Source organism: Lolium perenne, chromosome 5 (genome assembly GCF_019359855.2).
Source record: "Lolium perenne isolate Kyuss_39 chromosome 5, Kyuss_2.0, whole genome shotgun sequence".
NCBI lineage: Eukaryota > Viridiplantae > Streptophyta > Magnoliopsida > Poales > Poaceae > Lolium > Lolium perenne.
The window spans coordinates 161,403,841-161,422,826 of NC_067248.2; the positions used below are offsets into that span (position 1 = coordinate 161,403,841).

General features: G+C 43.4%; 2 long non-coding RNA genes and 1 pseudogene across 3 annotated transcripts; 1 reads left to right on the top strand and 2 right to left on the bottom strand.

Annotated features, from left to right (window-relative positions):
- Positions 1 to 2,913: 2,913 nt before the first annotated feature.
- Positions 2,914 to 5,999, top strand: LOC139831046 (uncharacterized). The gene is made up of 3 exons (XR_011745180.1): positions 2,914 to 3,764; positions 4,558 to 4,979; positions 5,362 to 5,999. It is a non-coding gene; the product is annotated as an uncharacterized lncRNA (long non-coding RNA).
- A 789-nt stretch (positions 6,000 to 6,788) lies between these two features.
- LOC127300424 (uncharacterized) lies at positions 6,789 to 10,289 on the bottom strand. 2 transcript variants are annotated; one of them, XR_007851230.2, is made up of 6 exons: positions 9,249 to 10,289; positions 8,562 to 8,801; positions 7,713 to 8,043; positions 7,564 to 7,637; positions 7,258 to 7,321; positions 6,789 to 7,140 (listed from the first exon to the last, which is right to left on the bottom strand). It is a non-coding gene; the product is annotated as an uncharacterized lncRNA (long non-coding RNA). The 2 variants fall into 2 exon arrangements; XR_007851229.2 differs by having other exon boundaries at positions 7,564 to 8,043.
- A 70-nt stretch (positions 10,290 to 10,359) lies between these two features.
- Positions 10,360 to 16,767, bottom strand: LOC127300425 (uncharacterized; annotated as a pseudogene).
- Between the last annotated feature and the right edge of the window lie 2,219 nt (positions 16,768 to 18,986).

The window sequence follows — 18,986 nt, forward strand, 5'->3', positions numbered from 1 at the left end:
CAGAATCTTTTTAGTCCTCTTTCGGCTGTCTACAGAGCAGTAGCCCTCTAGTAAGGGCAATACAGATTGAATCCTTGATGGATGGTGTTGTAAAGACAATGTATACTGATAACCTTCTTTTAAGCCTACACAACATCTAGAGATGACAACACAAACAAGACATGCAATGAGTTATCTCTTAAACGCTACCTGTGACATTTAGCAGGACTTGAGCAAACTATCATTGAGCTGTACGCATCAAATAAATATGCAAAATTATGACACTGAATACCTACGTTTTTCGGGTCTGAGCAAAATAAGTGCCATCCCACAGAATACAAATTATCATCGTAACATGTCAGGAAAGAAGAACATCACAGTTTAAGGGGCTATCTGGTACTCATTGCAGCGAAAAAGCTGAAGTGGTGTTCCTTTGAGCCATGGTTTTGTGCAGCAAAAAGGCCTGAGCTCATGTTCCTGTGAGCCATCATGGTTCACCGAATATGAGGATATTGTGAGTTTCAAACGGTATCAGGATTGTCTAGTGAACCAAATGACCGCAACAACCGGCCATTTTTAGGATTTCGTTCGTGTCGCCCAAATTGTACTTTTGATAATGTATCAGACAATCATGGTTGGAGATAAGAAACTATACAGATGGAATGATCAAGAACTTGGAAGAAAACCTGCTAACTAGGAGGACTTCTCTCAACAACTGAGTTGACTGTAATGATCAAGAACTTTGGGCAGGTCTGTGGATAGGGGAGGCAACTTTTTCCTTCAGAAACATGTTTTTCTTTTTGGCCTTAATCAATCGTTTTACTTCCCTGAATCGGTTAAGCCTTAAGAATACCTCAAACGATTGGAACATAGACAACCCCCAAAAATATATCTAAACCACCAATATGCATACAATCTGAAAGACTCTTCAGCACAAATAATACAATACAAAATTAGGACACTAAACCATCACACAACCAGCTCAACATGATTGACAAACTGACTTGGTGAGCTGACAGGAAAGAATAACATCAGAGTTATGTGACCTAACTAGTACTCTACGCCAACGTGACAAATATTAGGCTGATGCGACACTATTATCCTTGCGAAACACAAAGCCAACAAATGACCATATAACCTGCTGATTTCAGGATTTCATACTGCAATGTAGTAGTAGAGACTCCACACTGCCAATACCGTTTATAGGCCAAGTAGCCATTCACCCTAGATCAATTAGAATAAACTTGGAAGTGCTAATTGTTTCAACAAGAACCATGGTTTTCCAGAGATAGCCTAGAGGCACAGAAACAACACCATAGCACATTATCATGACAAAGCCTGCTATTTTTCAGAGCTTTCATGTTTACACAAACTTGCATTCAAGCAAAACAAGCTTAAAAGTTATAAATTCCTGGTTACTGAAAGCTTAGTGAAGGATGAATGACACTTGCCATTGAGAAATGCTAGTCTGTGGGCTGACATTAGGCAAAAAAAATGTGTAGCTTATGTAGCTACCTCCTCCCAGTCACACAGTCAACATCCTGAATCACAACAAAGGCATACAGATTTGTCAGCACAGTGACTCAAAATAATGGGGCTTTCAAGAAACAGCAAATAAGCAAGGTAAAAAAACTAAATGACCTCAAGATCTCAGACCATCCACATGTCCTTTATTGAAAAAAGTTTGAACTGCAATGGACATCCACATGTCGATGGTACACTAATTTGTGGTGTTGATTGTGATGCGCTGGAAATCTACGAGAGTACTAACATTCCAACCATATATATTTCTTAACTATCTACACGAAATTGATAATATGAAAATTATCTTGACTCACCTATGACCATTTTCTTCTGAACACTTAAGCGCGCGTCATTTTGTATATTAGAATAATTGACCAAGATGGTGAGGGTCTTACAGCACAAAAAAAAACTAAAAAGACAAAAGCTATAAAGTTAAAAGCAAAAATGCCATAAAATGTAAAGCAAACCCCCAACTGTATGTTGAACATGGAAATAGTGATTAGCTTCATAACAGATTCTTGTTTGTTGAAAAAGAATTGATCATTGTACGCTACTATATCAATCTCCAAAACTTCAGAGCTGAGCCATATGCAGGCATTAGTATTCTCATAGATTGCGCCAAATAGGAAACACATGTCTGGTCTTATGGTAGAAATGATTGATCCGAGGATCAGATGAGAAGATGAGATCTTTCTACATTCCACTTTAAACTATATTAAAGTAGTAACAAATGTAACCGAAAAGCCTAAAATATTATTGTGCAAAACACATATGTGGCATTCATATTGTCTATTTTTCAAAAGAAAATTATAAAGGTAGATGAACTGTTTCTAAACGTAGAACTGCAAATACTGAAGTGCAATCACAATGTATACAATGAACATGTTACTTTCAGTTTCAGGCGTACCAAATCAATCAGTTATTGCATAAGTAAACTATACTAAAAGGCACATGATTTAATCATGTAACAGAGGCATTTTCATAGAGTTGCAGAAGAAGTTCGATATCATGTGATTTGTTTAATATTGCTACTCAATGAACAAGAGCCAAGTAGCAGCTAGAAGGTTCAATAACTGCAAGAGATGCAGCAAGATCCACTCATTCCGAAACTCAGAAAACATAGAAATATGGAGTTACCAAGACAATAAAATAACTTTAGATATTCACATCCATATAAATTTCCCAGAGATATGGAAACTAATTAAAATAACTTGTACCTATAATTAATCTATGGCAGGAGGTAGAATCACTTCAGAAAATGAAGATTGTTATGTAAACAAGAAATGTAGTGCTATATTTTGTTATGGAGCCGAGACATTATCATGTACTTCCTCCGTTTAGAAATATAAGACGTTGGCAGTTTTACGTTCAACATTTTTTAAGCTACGGAAACTTTGGAGTTTCCCATTTTGCCCCTCCGTGACGTCTCGCACAGACACTCGCCGCCCTCGCCATTCCTCACCTTCCTTGCTCCCACTCTCCTCCCCTTGCTCCTCCATGTCGCCGCGCCCCGCCGCCACCGTCTTCCTCTCGCGCACCACCGCCGCCACCGTCTTCTTCTCGCGCACCACCGCCGTGCCGTCTTCCTCGGTGTTCCCCACAACTTCCTTTCTCCCCGTCACCCCGATTCCTCTCGCACTGGATCTAGTGAGGAGGGCTGCCGCGCGTTTGCGGCTCTGCTGGGCGCGTACAAGGTGGGGCGGACCCTCGGGGAAGGCAGCTTCGGCAAGGTGAAGCACGCGCGGCGAGACAGGGGAGCGCCGCCGCGGCAGGGACATCCTCGTCGCCATCGACTTCGGGCCCAACTCCAAGCACGCCTTCGACTGGGCGCTCGTGCACCTCGCGCGCATCGTCGACGCCGTGCACCTCGTCCACGCCGTCTCCGATTGAGTCCATCCGTAGCCTCATCCTCCTCTGAGACCCATCTCTCTGTAACTTCCCGGACCGGCAGCGCCCCGGTGTCCCTCCTCCTGGATCAGCACGAGTGGAGCAGCCCGCAACAGGTGAGGCGCCTCCGCCAGCCACCAGGCCAGCCTCGCCGGCCACCCGCATCCGGCACCTCACCCCTCGACCTGCCCTTAACCCCCTCCACCGCCACCGCGTGAAGCCCGAGCATGTGGGGAAGAAACAGCAGGAGGGGATCTGAAGCCCTAGCACGTGGACGCCGGCAGCAGCTCCCTCTCGTGCTGCTCCGACGGCCTCAAGTCTCCTCCTCGTCTTCTGGTGGTGCTTGCACGTCCTCGACATCCTGCTGGTACCTGGTGAGCTCCCTCTCTTCCTCCATCTATTCTTGCAAAATTTTGTATCTTTTCTCCTCCATCTATACAGTATATGGTTGTTGTGATTTGCAAGTGCGTTTTAAGTGTAGATGGTAGACAGATTTTGGTTGTGTACATGGACTAACTAAAGATTGATTCCGTTTCTGTTCTTGGGTAGGTTCATTCACAGAATCTTGGAGTAGATTGTACTGAGTCTTAATCTTGGAGTAGATTGTTTCACAGAATCAGTACAATCATGTTGCCTGAATCTTGGTGTAGGCGCATTGCAGTAGGTATTCCAATCTTTTACAAAGATTGGAGTATTGGTGTACTACTATAACTTGGGGAGTACTGAACCTACTTGCATTACAGTATTGTGCTACTGTAACTTGTTTTTTTTATAGTGAATTAGTTTCTTTCAAATACTTCCTCTGTACAGGTGGCTAGGTAATTCCTACTGTTAGTGTTCCTAGTGTTCACATTCAGTTAAATAGTAATCCTACACTTCTCATTTTCTTGCATTATTTCAGTCATGTTAAGGCACACCTTAGGTATGTTAAGGCACACCTTCTTGGACAATGATGTTCCATTTTTTAAACTTAGTCGTTGCATAATTTTTGTGGTTAAATTGTGAAGAAAAATTCTGTGGTTAATTTCTGTTCGCGTCGCCACCGCCTACTTCTGCTACTTGCACTGGCTGCCGCCTTCTGTTGCTGCAATCCACACTCTACTGCTATGTGAAGTTGTCTCTCAGTTTCTCACATGTAAAAGGTAGTTTGACATTTATCTTTTGCAGATCTATCCTCTACAGTATTCAGCAAGCCCCTACTGGTTATGGATTTTCTTAAGATGGTACTGAACAGGGATATACGACACACCATTAACTTGTACTGATATCTTGAAGGTCAGGTCCTACTGTCAATAACATGCAGTATGCTATCTGAATTTTTGCTGTCGCCATTCTAACAAGCTTTGAACCTTTTCTCGAGGCTAGATGAACATCATGTCTGAATTTTTCTTGTCACCATCTCTTAGTTCTGTAGTCTATCATGGTTTTACTCCCGTTCTTACAGTGGCACCGGTTCAGTATGTCCTCCAGCCCCATGATGGGAGGTACCACATGTCGACCCTCATAAAAGTTCTTGGCACATGGACTGACAAGCTGAAGAGCATCATCACTGATGTCGAAGAGAAGAAGACCAGAAGCGCTTTCCTCGAGTAAGTTCAAATCCCAGTGCTATCTTACTCGACTGCTTGTTGTACTACAAGTTGATGTAGTAAAGACTCCACTGGATCCCAATTACAGTAGTAAAGTCATCCGACAAAACATATGATTCTCCCGAAAAATTCTGGTAAAATGAATTAATAAAAAATCTTACTGTTATAATAATATTTGCAGATGCCACAAAAATTCTCCCTTACATATTCTGATTTCTGTGGATATTAAGCTGGGAATTTAATGTGGAGTACATACAGTAGTTGTCACATTGCTTACTGAAGTTGTCACATTGCTATAGCAAAACATGCATGATATGTTGAGTAAATTCAGTGAATTTGACAATAATGTGATTTTGATCTGATATATTGCCTTCCTCTTCAGGGATGTTCCCTTCCTCTTCAGGTGGAGAGAAGCTGAGATCTTGGAAGAACCATGGTGATCTGTTGTGCTGCCGAGCGAGGAAGAAGGTGTTGTGCTGAGCGCGTGTGGATCTGGATGTGTGGCCGGCTTCCGGGAAGTGCAGCTGGGTGAGCTAGAGCTGCCGGCGAGCTGGGCAACTCAACCAAATCGTCGGTGGAGGAGGAGGCGCGGGAGAAGGCAGTGCGCGCTCCGATCCCTGGCCGGCCCTGCTGCCTGGCGAAGCCCTGGACGAGGGGCGATGAGCTTCTGGCTAAGGGGACGGCGGCCGGCTTCACGGATCGATCGGACCCAGGACTCGCTGGGCGGAGGAGAAGTAGCTGGAGGTCAGAGGTGGAGTCGCCGGGCTGAGGTGAAGGCCGGAGGAGAAGCGGCTCCCAGGCGAGGGACCGTCGTCGAGATGCAGGTGGGAGGAGGACCTCGGCGAGAGGAAGAGATCTCCTCGATCTGATTGTTATTTCGAATCAAGGGTAGAATCGTCTTTTTAGCGATTTTCACCTGGTCAGAAATTTCCCCCCGACGTCTTATATTTCTGCACGGAGGGAGTAAATGTCAATCACGGCGTCTTCAAGAATACAAAAAAAATATGCATTTGCTGATCATATCTTTCATAGTACTACTGAAGCTCACACATTCAGTTATGCAACACAAGCACTCCAATGCTAAAGAGCAATCATAAAGGTAGATAAATTATCGCGTCGAGCCAAGACATGGAGTTGACACATTATCATGTAAATATCAATCACAGTGCCTTCAAGAATACCACAAAAAGATACACTTGTATGATATATCTGAAACAGAGTCATGAAGTTGAGGCATTATCATGCGAATGTCAGTCAAACTGTCTTGAAGAATACACAAAAATTAAGCATCTGTATAATTGTATCTTTCAGAGTATTACTACTAAAGCTCACACATTCAACATTCAAGTACTAGATGACCCGGTGCGCCCCGGCGCACAGGCAAAAATAGGACAATAATATTCAGAACAAATGGCAAAAGCAAAAGAAAAATGTTCGAGAACAAATGGCAAGAACAAATGTTCAATAATTAGTCTTAAACATTATAAACTGATTGTGGTACTTCATCTACATAGATGGTAAATACCTTTCTTTCGTATTATTCTACATTTTTTCGGGGTGGAATGGGAAATGCCTTTCAAGAATATTCTACATGGATGGGAAATGCCTTTCAAGAATATTCTACTATTCAATTCATTTGATGTAATAATACTGATTTAGACCTTAGTTTTGATAACTGCAATCATGCATGTATTGTAAAAGTAAGGATATGGAACTGGGGGCTATATTCTCCTTGACTTTTTACTAACCCCGAGTCGCGGCCCTCGCCCGCCGGTGAGCTAAAGTAACTGGTATGAATCATACATGCAGTTGAAAACCCAAAACAAAATAAAGTACAATCGGGTAGCTGATACATTGTACATAGATCAAGTGTGATAGCATGGATTTCCACTAAACAGGAGTAGTCCGTAGCACAAAATTACATAATATGGGTGTCAGGGAACCAAGGCGCTCTGTACAAAAGTATCTTCTATGTCTTAGTGATTCGTCTTACAACTAACATTACTCCATTGATCGGTCAGATGACCAGTTTGGGTTTAACATGCTTGATGCCCCAAATACGACATTGTCATCCGCAGCAAAAGCGACCTGATCTTGTTAAGATATTATGCATCTTATTCCGCTGCAGAGCAAAATAAACGCAGGAGCTCGTCTACCTAGCCTGAAAAATAACCTGTCTCAGGCTTGAGCGATAAATTTATAACAAATTCATGTACATTAGCATTGTAAGATACACCATTCCCAACACCAACTTGTGAAGAAGCTATTGTAAGATCACCTCATAGTACATGCTATCAGATGCACGCGCTAGTATGCGGAGCGCCACTCCCCGCCTCACATTCCTAAAAGCAACAAATACGATGGCATGCTGAGTGGTATGCATTTGGTGTACATTGCTAAATATTTTTGGTAATAAAAGTGCTGTAAATAGTAGCTCATACATAGTAGAGAGTAAATATTATTTTCTTAATGAGAATGGATGTGCAGGGACTCTCATATAAATTTCCTGGTATAAAATGAACTTGCACCAGCAGAGAGGAATATACATGGCTGGATAGTAACCGACGCCTCAGCTCTCCAATACCTTTGTTAGATGCCACAGATCATGCACAAATATATGCTTCAGGAAACCTTGAGGACCTATTCACACCTCGCGACCTCACAAAAATATGCTTCAGGAAATCTATTTGAGACAGGAAGCAAAAGGTGAAGAAAGATGGATGGGAAACTCACCTTAGTCTCAAGACTGACTACGCTCGCTGCCGAACACGTTGGTCCAGCTCCTGGGACATGTTCGTGCACTGGACGGGCGTGGAGGTCGCAACCTCGCTCATCCATGGTCCATCAGGCCGCAGCTCCTGCTTAGCTCCACCTCTTGCTCTGGTTTCTCCGGCAACTCAGTTGTTGGCAAGGGGAGAGGAGTCGTTCGGTGTGCAGACCAGGCGCCACGCCACCGCCGGGGAAGTCATGGATAGAAGTGAAGAAGACGAGCAGAGGCGTGGGGTGCGCTCAGACCCTCCACTCACCTCTTCCTCATCCAGCCACCAAATCCCGGCGCACAAATCTGTAACCATAAGTTTTGCTCGGCTGATTTTTTTTAAGTTGTCTAAGAATTCAGCAGGTCTGTGAGAGTCCTTAAGTCTGTATAAGCAGTCTTTTTTAAGGAAAATAAAACTTTGAAGCAACTATATAAAGATAACAAATGTATAACATGAAAGTAACATTTTGTACACCTACCCATTTGTTCGTAGCAAAGAGAAATGAATGTGTATAACATACAAGGCAATATCATGTATTTTTTGGGTGCCAACAACACATTCCATAAGTACATATGAAGTAGTGTTATCTTCTTCAATAAGAATACAACATGATCATCACTAAAAAGCAAAGAACAAATGTGTATGGGTAAATAATTTAGGTTTTCAGCCTAATGAAAAATTGAGGACCACAATAATAAAGTTCCAATAGAACAATGGCAATAATGGCAAACATCGTAAGCAAAGAAAAAATTGCGGATATTCGATGAAATAGAATTTCATTCCATGCTAAATGAACCGAACCGCCACCCGTATATAGACCTACCTCGGCCAATTCGCCTCCATCTTTTACACTCGAACTCCACCTATATCCCCAAATTGAACATACAAGAGAGAGCATGTGGTGAGAAAACTTTAGCATTGTATGGCAGTTGTATCTTACATCTTGAAGACCCAGGTCCTCTAGCATGATACTAAACATCATCTTGCAAGGAATCTTTGCCAAACGTGGAGCTGGTATGTGGTCTTCATCAGAACAATGGCTGGATGGTACTGGCCACTACTCCTGGCAGCAATAAATTAGAGAATATTTATAAGGACTCTAGCAAACCTAAGTGGGTCTAATTTACTGGACTTGGCAATTGAACTTACTGTCATTAAAACTTTAAAGACATATAATCAATATTAATTTAATGACGCACTGATGTTTCCTATCTAATGCTACGAATCAGCATTTTGAGCAGACCATCTCATTTCTAGTTCTGTTGAACGCCAGAGACAAAAACTACACTGTGATGGGCTAGAAAATGGTAGTTCACTTGCTACACTGTGATGGGCTAGAAAATGGTAGTACACTTACACAATTAAGCAAACTGATGCACTGCTACTGTTAACTGAAACACATGATTCAGAACAAGGGTTGATATATATGTTTCAGGCTCATTTTTAACGAACTGTATGTACCAGAGATAATTTCTTGCTAGATTGGTACAGATCTTAAATTTGCATGTACCTTGACTATGAAGCTTTTCACCAGATTAAGAAAGAAGCAGCTCCAAGCTTGAGCAGCTCTCAGATGAATTTGTAGGTAAAGAAAAGGAGTTAAAATGGCACATTATCAGAAACATGTAAAGGTAAAGGATGCACCGCGCGTCTTCAGCAGCCCATTCAGAATAACACTAATAATCAAACTCGAAAAATATACACAATTGCGTAGTAACCATACTTCTGCTAACTTTTTTTTTGTGAAAAAAGAGGCTCCTTGCAGATTGTTTAGTCTTACCTGAGCAAGCGACCAGAACTGGTTATAGTCAATCATGCAGAAGACGATGACCTATGATAATATAGCACGTGACAATGAACCTGATGGCCAGACAAACAGATGTGAAAGAAAGAATAACTCTTGAACAGAATACTGCATTAATATTTATGTAAACATCATCAGTAGGTTGGCCCAAGCCGCATAATATCAAAATCAACATTTAGATAACAGCTAACATGCCTAATCGAGATTAATTTAACAATACAGAAATAAAGAGAGGGGATAAAGGGAGTTGCTGATAGACTATGGTGAGTACAACCTGCATCCAGGGAAAACATCAAAATCAAAAAGTGCTTGCAAAAGAAGCTTGCTCCCTTAAAGGTTATCAATTTCACACCTGATATCGTAATTACAAAATGGAGTACCATCATAAAAATATAATTGCACGATTGTTATTTCTGAAAAACCAATGTATATTATTAGGAAAAAGTTAATAAACCTTCTGAGCTCTTCTATCTAAACCAAAACCATTAATCCACAAAAGGAGATTATGAGAATCAAGAAATTGGCCACAACAAAACTTAAGAATTTAATAAATTCTATTTTCAACTTGCCTAACTATTTTACTCTAGACTACGTTTCTTTCAACTTGACTTACTTGATATCAATGGAAATGGGTTCTAGGTGAAGAAATGGGTTCTAGGTGAAAACCATTCACATGTGTACTTTGGTTTGATATCAAGAGAGCATAACTCGATGCTGCAAAAATGAAAACATCTTGACATCGTTTCGCTCCAGATTCATCGGCTGCTCAAACACCTGGACCACCTGTTTGAGTAACAAATTTCTTGAGCGAGCAACAAGTGAAAACATCTAGTTTAGGTTCTGTAAATGAAAAATAGAAGAATATGACCATATCGCAAGGAGGAGAAGAACGCGACTAATTTCTTGAGCAGGCAGCACAGAATTTAGGAACACTATATGGAACATATCAGTAAAAAGAGATGATATAGTGATTTTCAGTATGCATATTAAGTCCCAAGTTATGCCATGATTTCTTTCTGATAAAAGGCATACAAAGTAGACTAACCCTCAATTATTGTCTCCAACTATTGGTATAATTAGCAGAACACCTACGGTAATTATGTAATGGGAAAGGGAAATGACCTTGGTGCACATCTGAACCCTATATGACTAACTAAGGCTATACACTGTGCACAAACTTATCAAAATTTACCTTTAATTATTCACCATACCAAAGAGAGAGAAAGAGAGAGATATATCATCCTACAGATCTATCGCAAAAAAATGGTTACTTACAGCTACTATTTAATCCCATTTTCAAGCTACGATCTTGAAAACAGTGACAAGGTCAGAATCTCTGCTCCACTTGATCCTAAATACGCCTCTCCTTGAATCTCCCTCTTCTCTACTTCACATCCAACCTGAGTCATCGCATAGCATGGGATTGCATACCCCACCATATAATCTCTATGGAAAGTTTTGCTGCTTTTAAATCTTTATTTTTGGAAGTTGGTCTAACGCTATATGCAAACATTTATTTTTGTTGTCTTAAATTGGTTGGGCGCCGATCTATAAACAAGCTTCTTATTATCCTAGAGTTGTTGAATATAAGAAGAGAAACCCAAAAAGCTTCTTAAGACCGTAATCATGCAGCGAGTGGTTGAGCTCTTGCCCCTGTCGTCGTAGTACAATTTATGAAGAGGTGCTACGAATGGAGAATTTCCTGGTGATCTAAACTATAGCCACATATCACATGGAGAGTTGTATGTTGCAGAGGCAAAAGAAGCGATGCAGATTTACTGTAGGATTACCATGGATCAGTAGCGGGGCTTAAATGCAGACGGAACTGCAGAAACATGGCATTAGAGAAGATACAAATCTCCTAGAAGCAATAGCACAGGGCAGTAACATAGGACAGGCGTCAATTTTAGTCCTAGCTTTCATCTATGGAAACATTAGGGCATTAAGAAAGCTAACACCAAGTGGGACATAGAAAACCACCAAGCTAATGTCAGCGAGAGTAGCACGGATAAAATATTGGTTCTACTTTAGTCTTATAGCTGCACACGAACCCAGCTCAAATCCTGACGCAACATGCGCTCCAGACTGAATACTCTGGCCAAGAAGCTCTCATGTCCGCAAAACATGAAAAAATCAACATAAATATTGGATCTGCCAAAGATAAACATAAATACTAATCTTATCATATCATAAGCACGTCACTACAATTCTCTTAATAGTACAGAGAACCACAGTAAACTACTAAGCGAGAAGAATGGTAAAACATCCTAAAACAAACCATCTTCCTTGGCTGCAGAAACAAATATACTGAATCTGCCGAAGGTAAGCATAAATACAAATTTACTTAATTAGCAGCACTAATAGTTGACACATATATTCTCTACAAAACTATTTAAGGGATAAACAAATCATCTTACTTGGCTGTAGGAACAAATATACTGAAGCTGGAAGCTGGCAAAGGTAAACATGAATACAAATCTACTCATTTCACAAGGGGCACTAATATTGCTCCTCTCTTAATATATTGGGAGCACCAATAGCTAACAACTCCATATAATTAATGACTAATAAAAGGGAGCACATATATATTCTTTCCAAGCAGATTTAAGGGCTAAACTAAATCAGAGTTGGGTTGATCATCGTCGTCATCCCAATCTCTGCTATATAAGTCAAAAGTTAACTTTGAAAATTAAATGATACATCAAACTCTAGATTATTGGCTGAACATTGATATTTGCATTCAAGTTATAGAATTTGCTCCTATTTACTAAAAAAATCAATATAAACCAATGAGGGAAATTCAGTTTCAGTAGTTCAAATATAGGATGAGTCGATGACCTAGCAGTTTAGCTTTCACAACCAATTCGCAACAATCTTCTAGAATTCGTAGGAAAGAAGTACAATCAGGAAATCAGTAGGAGAATTATTATTTGTTGTAAGGATTTAACAATGTTCAAGTGGCACGATGCCATCATCAACTGGCCCCGTTAATAAAAATCAATTCTGTCAAGAAAGTGCAGACCGCTACGGTGCTACCGAAGACATTGTCAGATTACTACTGAAGCATCAAGGTGATTGAAAAGTGTCAACATATCAAAATAAGGAGAAATGGTGCATCCTCCCTCATGGTTTTAGAATGGTTGATGGATGTTGTAATGAAATCTTTATGGACAAACTGAATGTCGTAATAAGATTTGGCAGGCAATCAATCTCACAAAATTCGGAATAAAAAGTACAGTTGCAAGCTTGAAACTACTAACCAGAACACACTCGTTAGACTTTCCCCCCTAAGGTTCAATGCATACCAAAAAAAATAGCAGCTGCTGCCAATACCTTAATTATTGGAAATAGAGAAAAGGAAAGCACCGATATGCGCAACGATAAAAAAATTACATATAAGTGGTACTTGCTGTAGAGAAATAGATATGGCAAGCCATAATCAAACTGGAGGCCCTCAAAGCTCCATCTAGCCTCGCCTCTGTTCTCAAAGCCCATCCAATCGTTGCCTTTTTTATAGGACTGAAATAGACACCATTTGCACCTAGTATCAACTCTACTGAATTCTCAATGGCTTAAAGTGTTCAAATGCAATGACGTGCTCTATCAAAAGAAAAAAGAAAGGGACAACGAAACAAAGTATAATTCGTGGTTGATGGATGTTGTAATGAAATCTTTATGGACAAACTGAATGTCGTAATAAGATTTGGCAGGCAATCAATCTCACAAAATTCGGAATAAAAAGTACAGTTGCAAGCTTGAAACTACTAACCAGAACACACTCGTTAGACTTTCCCCCCTAAGGTTCAATGCATACCAAAAAAAATAGCAGCTGCTGCCAATACCTTAATTATTGGAAATAGAGAAAAGGAAAGCACCGATATGCGCAACGATAAAAAAATTACATATAAGTGGTACTTGCTGTAGAGAAATAGATATGGCAAGCCATAATCAAACTGGAGGCCCTCAAAGCTCCATCTAGCCTCGCCTCTGTTCTCAAAGCCCATCCAATCGTTGCCTTTTTTATAGGACTGAAATAGACACCATTTGCACCTAGTATCAACTCTACTGAATTCTCAATGGCTTAAAGTGTTCAAATGCAATGACGTGCTCTATCAAAAGAAAAAAGAAAGGGACAACGAAACAAAGTATAATTCGGTTATTTCTTAGGACATTAACACCATGACTTCTGCCCAAACTGGGTGCATATTGATCGAGCATACTTATAATCAGCAACTGCAGCTATTAGTGCCCCAAATGCAGCAAGTTAAAGTAGAACATTACCTGGAGGTTGTTGAATGCTGGATAAAAGCCATGTGCCCTATTTTTATCCATTTATAACTGCATCCTCTCCAACTTCAGCCTCACATGCAAATTCACAAATGGCATGACTGTCAGCACATAATATCACAAAAAAAAACTCACCAACTATTATAAATGTAGAAGCACATCTCACCTGGAAGCACCAAGCAGCATACAAAATCAGGTCCAAGAACAAGACCAACCTTCTGAAAAACATCAACAGAGCAGCAATAGGGAACTGTTTTTTCCTCCTCGTCTGAGAACTCTCACATCAATATAAATTATCTTTTTAACTTCATCAACATCAAGGCTGCAAATATAATGTAGATCATTGTATTAGTATATAGTAAACAGATAGCATGATTATTTTAGAGCAATCAGACACTGAACTTGTGTGTAAATGAGTGTCTCAAATACAGACTACATCGATAGAAATTTGTGCCTTGGAGTAAGGTATTTAAAAAATCTGTTTCAGACATCAATTGGAGCAATTGTTTTCATCTCCATATTCGGCTAGGCCTGAATGGCCTGACACGAAACCGCATGGAGCACCACCGCAGCCTGAAAAACACACCATACTACCCAAGTCATTTTTTTCAGTAACAGATCAGCATGTCGGCTGATTGCTTCGGCTGTGGCACCATCAAAACTAAAAAATCGTTCCGGTGGCTGCTCCAATCAATCGGGTCGCTGCTCCAATCGATCTGGTTGGCTGCCCCGTGAGATTGAAGCCTAGAAGAAGGGAATGGATACCTGGAGGCTTGAGCAGGCTTGGGGCGCGGCGGACAAGCGCGCGACACCGGGAGTCGACCGAGGGTGTGCAGCTAGGCTCAGCGAGGCGACCGACTATGGAAGAGAGCATCTCCACTCCAGGAGTGCCGAGGAAGAAATCGAGGGCGCGCGCGGTCTAGCCGCCGCCGCCGCTCGATTACTGCCTTCTGCCAGCGCGCCTCTTTTGCTCCCTTCCGCCGTCGCTGGACGCTCGGACGAAATCGAGGGCGAGCGCCGCCAGCCGCCGCCACCGCTCGGTTTCCCCCTTTCGTTGGTGTGGAGGAGCCGCCCACCTCCTCATCGCACGGCGACGCCCGCGACCGGCGGTGACCATCGCCTCCCGCCCGATGCGGTTGCATCCTGCTTGGCATGGAGGAGAGGCGGTGACTGGCGCTCCACGCAGCAGCACCCCGCGGCCGCTCTCCGGCGGCGCCCGAGTTCCCTCCTTGCTCACGTCGGCTGCGTCCTGCTTGGGAGGAGGAGAGGAGGCGGCGCGGGTTGGGGGAGGAGGAAGGAGGTGAATGATTGGGGGATGGGAGCGGAGGTGGGGGACGCCATTTCTCGATCTAGGTTTTCACCTCACGCGCGTAGGAAAATGACGACGATGAAAGGTACGCAAACAAGCACCCACGCTGCCTCTCGCGGGTGGCCGCACACGCGCTCGGGTCCAGTCATCAGTGACCCATCCAAAGAAGGCGCGAGTGAGAAAAATATTAACTGATCGAACGGACAAGGTGAATCAGAAAGACTGTGCAGCGGCAGACGAACGACCCAGATGGATTTGCCCCCGTGAGGTGCCCTGGTTGGCCGAGTAGTGTAGGAACATTTATAGAAGGAATGCAACACAAGCACTAGAACAAGAACATAGAACCATTTAAGCAATGACATACTAGAAAGGAGGTCTCCCGAAATAATCACCTGGAAGTAAGTTATGCCGAAGAAGAAGAGCAGGCATCTGGAGCGGAGAAGTAGGCCAAGATTGGGCGCCCGTACGCCAAGCCATCCTCCGTAGCAAGGCGTTCGAGCTTGCCCGTGTCCATGTGATACGCGAAGCTGCCATACCCGATGGTATGGACGAAGAGCCTCCCCGTACGCCCAGCGTCGACGTCGCTGAGCCACAGCTTGGCGCGCCGTGTCAACGGGTCCTTGGGCAGCGACGGCACGGTGTCGAACACCTTCTGCATGGGCGCGTGCCGCTCCAGAACCCAGCCGTTGTCGCTGCCTTCCCCATTTCCTCGCAAACACAGCATCATGGCGTCCTCCTCCAGCGATGCGACGCACAGCTGCCCGTCCTCCGGCCTCTCGCCGACTCGGTACTTGCAGCTTTCACCTGCGCCCCACATCATGGCCGGCGGCGGCAGGCGGGAGAGCTCCAAGGTCTCCGCGTCGAGCGCGAGCACGAAGTGGCTGTTGAGGATGTGCCAGTACATGCCCCCCGCGGCGTGCACGCAGACGCGCTGGAACCTCATGAGGTCGAAGTCGATGGCGACCTCCCGCGACCGCGGCAGCGCGTTCCAGCGGCACCACCCGTCGCGGAAGGAGCCGACCCAGGCGCGCGGACGGTCCACGTCGACGGTGACGTACACGACCTCGAACTGGAGGCCGCCGGCCGCCGAGTCGTCGGCGGCGGCGGCGCGGGAGCGGAGCGCGACGCCGATGACCTTGCCGCCCGAAAAGCCGTCGAAGGGAGGCGGTGGAACCAGCGCGTGGCGCCGCGAGACCGGGTCGCAGACGAGGAAGCTGCGGTTGCAGGAGTCGAGGTCGTCGGCCTTGTGGCGGAGGAGGAGGAGGCCGAGGTGGGAGTCGGAGAGGAAGAGGTCGGAGATGTCGGGGAGGAAGTCGAGGGAGAGGCGCGGGGATGACGCGGTGAGGGTGGAAGGTCGAGGCGGTGGTCGGCGGGTGCCTGTACGGGTTGGGGACCTTGGGGTCTCGCGGATGGAAGGGGTGGGAGAAGTAGCCAAGGAGGGAAGAAGGGGCTGGTGCGTCGGGGGGTGAGGAGGCAGCGGAGTGGGAGAGGAGGCGGCGCGGGACACGAGAGGCAAGGGCGGCGCGGCGGATGCCGGCCATCGTCGCCATCGCCGGCGAGCTGAGGTTGGATTGGGGTTTCAGTCTGTGTTGCGCGCCGCGCGATTGAAATTTTTGGAAAAGCTGGAAGCTTCACCAGTACTCGCACAAGCAGCCAAGCAGGTGGACTCCGCAGAGACCGGCTACGGTTTACTGTTTCATCATGTAGCACACTATGCTTAAAGTTCACTCTTCCAAAGTGAGCAACTTTTTGTGAAATGTGGTTGGATTTTTTTTACTTGGTCTTTGTTGATTCAAACTCTGTAAGCGTACTCGAGGTTTCAGAAAAATTACAACTGGGTATTTTCTTGTGAAAGATAACATTCGGGTTTCTAGGTGAATTGCGTTAATCATGCTCGCTTAACATTTTTTGTTTTTCTTTTGTAATTCGATAACCTACCCTTTTCAAATTTCGGTTTCTCTTTTTTTTCATGGTATTTTATATAAAAATATCGGAAAAATATCGGAGTAGTTCAAGAACCAAGATCGAGTTCTTCTCTTTATTCTTGTATGTTCTTCGAGAACAGCTATTTGCACCTGCTTGTGCTTTTTCAAAAATTGCAAAATATTATTTATCTCTATCAAAAATAATGAAATAAAATATAAAACTACAGATACAAATATAAAATACATGTGGAAAGTTTCGTTAAAAATTTCTTTTCTATTTTTAGCTACACAAAAAGACAAATTTGGGGATAAATTAAGAGATTTTTATTCATTTGTACAATCACAAAATTATTCAAATCCTTACTCCCATGATTTATTTGGATTAAGATAACCACAAAAATTAACGATGGCGTACTGATACGTCCAAAACGTATCTACTTTCCCGAACACTTTTGCTATTGTTTTGCCTCTAATTTGTGTATTTTGGATACAACTAACACGGACTAACGTTGTTTTCAGCAGAATTGTTCTGGTGTCTCGTTTTTGTGCAGAAACTCAACTTTCAGGAAAATCCCCGGGATTAATTCTAATTGGCCTATTTTCACAGAAGAATAACGGAGCCAGAAGACCAGAAGGAGGGGGGCCACGAGGCAACCACCCCACCAGGCGGCGCGGCAGGCCCCTGGGCCGCGCCGGCCTATGGTGGCGGCGCCTCGGGCAGCCCAGGTGCCCCCTTCTGGACTACTTAATGGTTTCGACCTAAAAATGCACGGGGGTTAGACGAAATCGCCAGAAGACATCCAGAACACCGCCGCCATCGCGAAACTCCGTCTCGGGACCAGAAACTCCGTTCTGGCACTCCGCCGGGACGGGGAATTGGAGGAGATCATCGCCATCATCACCACCGACGCCTCTCCATCAACCAGCCATGCTTCCCCCATCCATGTGTGAGTAATTCCCCCGCTGTAGGGTGAAGGGGATGGTAGGGATTGGATGAGATTGATCATGTAATAGTCATAAGATTGTTAGGGCATAGTGTCTAGTATCCGTTGTTGGTACTTTTATGATATTGTTGCAACTTGTTATGCTTAATGCTTGTTACTAGGGCCCGAGTGCCATGATCTCAGATCTGAACATGTTATTGTTTCATGATGATATTCATTGTTTTATGATCTTACCTGCAAGTTGTATACACATATTGTTGTCCGGAACCCGAGGCCCCAAAGTGACAGAAATTGGGACAACCGGAGGGGAAGGCGGTGATATGAGGATCACATGTGTTCACGGTGTTGGAGATATGCCCAAGAGGCAATAATAAAGTGGTTATTATAATATCTTTGTGTTTATGATAAATGTTTGCATACCATGCTATAATTGTATTAACAAAAACATTGATACATGTGTGTTATGTAAACAACAAGGAGTCCCTAGTAAGCCTCTTGTATAACTAGCTTGTTGATTAACGGATGATCATGGTTTCGTGATCATGAACATTGGATGTTATTAATAACAAGGTTATGTCATTAGTTGAATGATATAATGGACACACACCCAAATGAGCGTAGCATAAGATCAAGTCATTAAGTTCAAATTGCTATAAGCTTTCGATACATAGTTGCCTTAGTCCTTCGACCATGAGATCATGTAAATCACTTACACCGGAAGGGTACTTTGATTACATCAAACGCCATTGCGTAAATGGGTGGTTATAAAGATGGGATTAAATATTTGGAAAGTATGAGTTGAGGCATATGGATCAATAGTGGGATTTGTCCGTCCTCATGACGGATATATATACTCTGGGCCCTCTCGGTGGAATGTCGTCTGATTAGCTTGCAAGCATATGATTTGATCATAAGAGATGACATACCGCGGTACGAGTAAAGAGTACTTGTCGGTAACGAGGTTGAACAAGGTATGGAG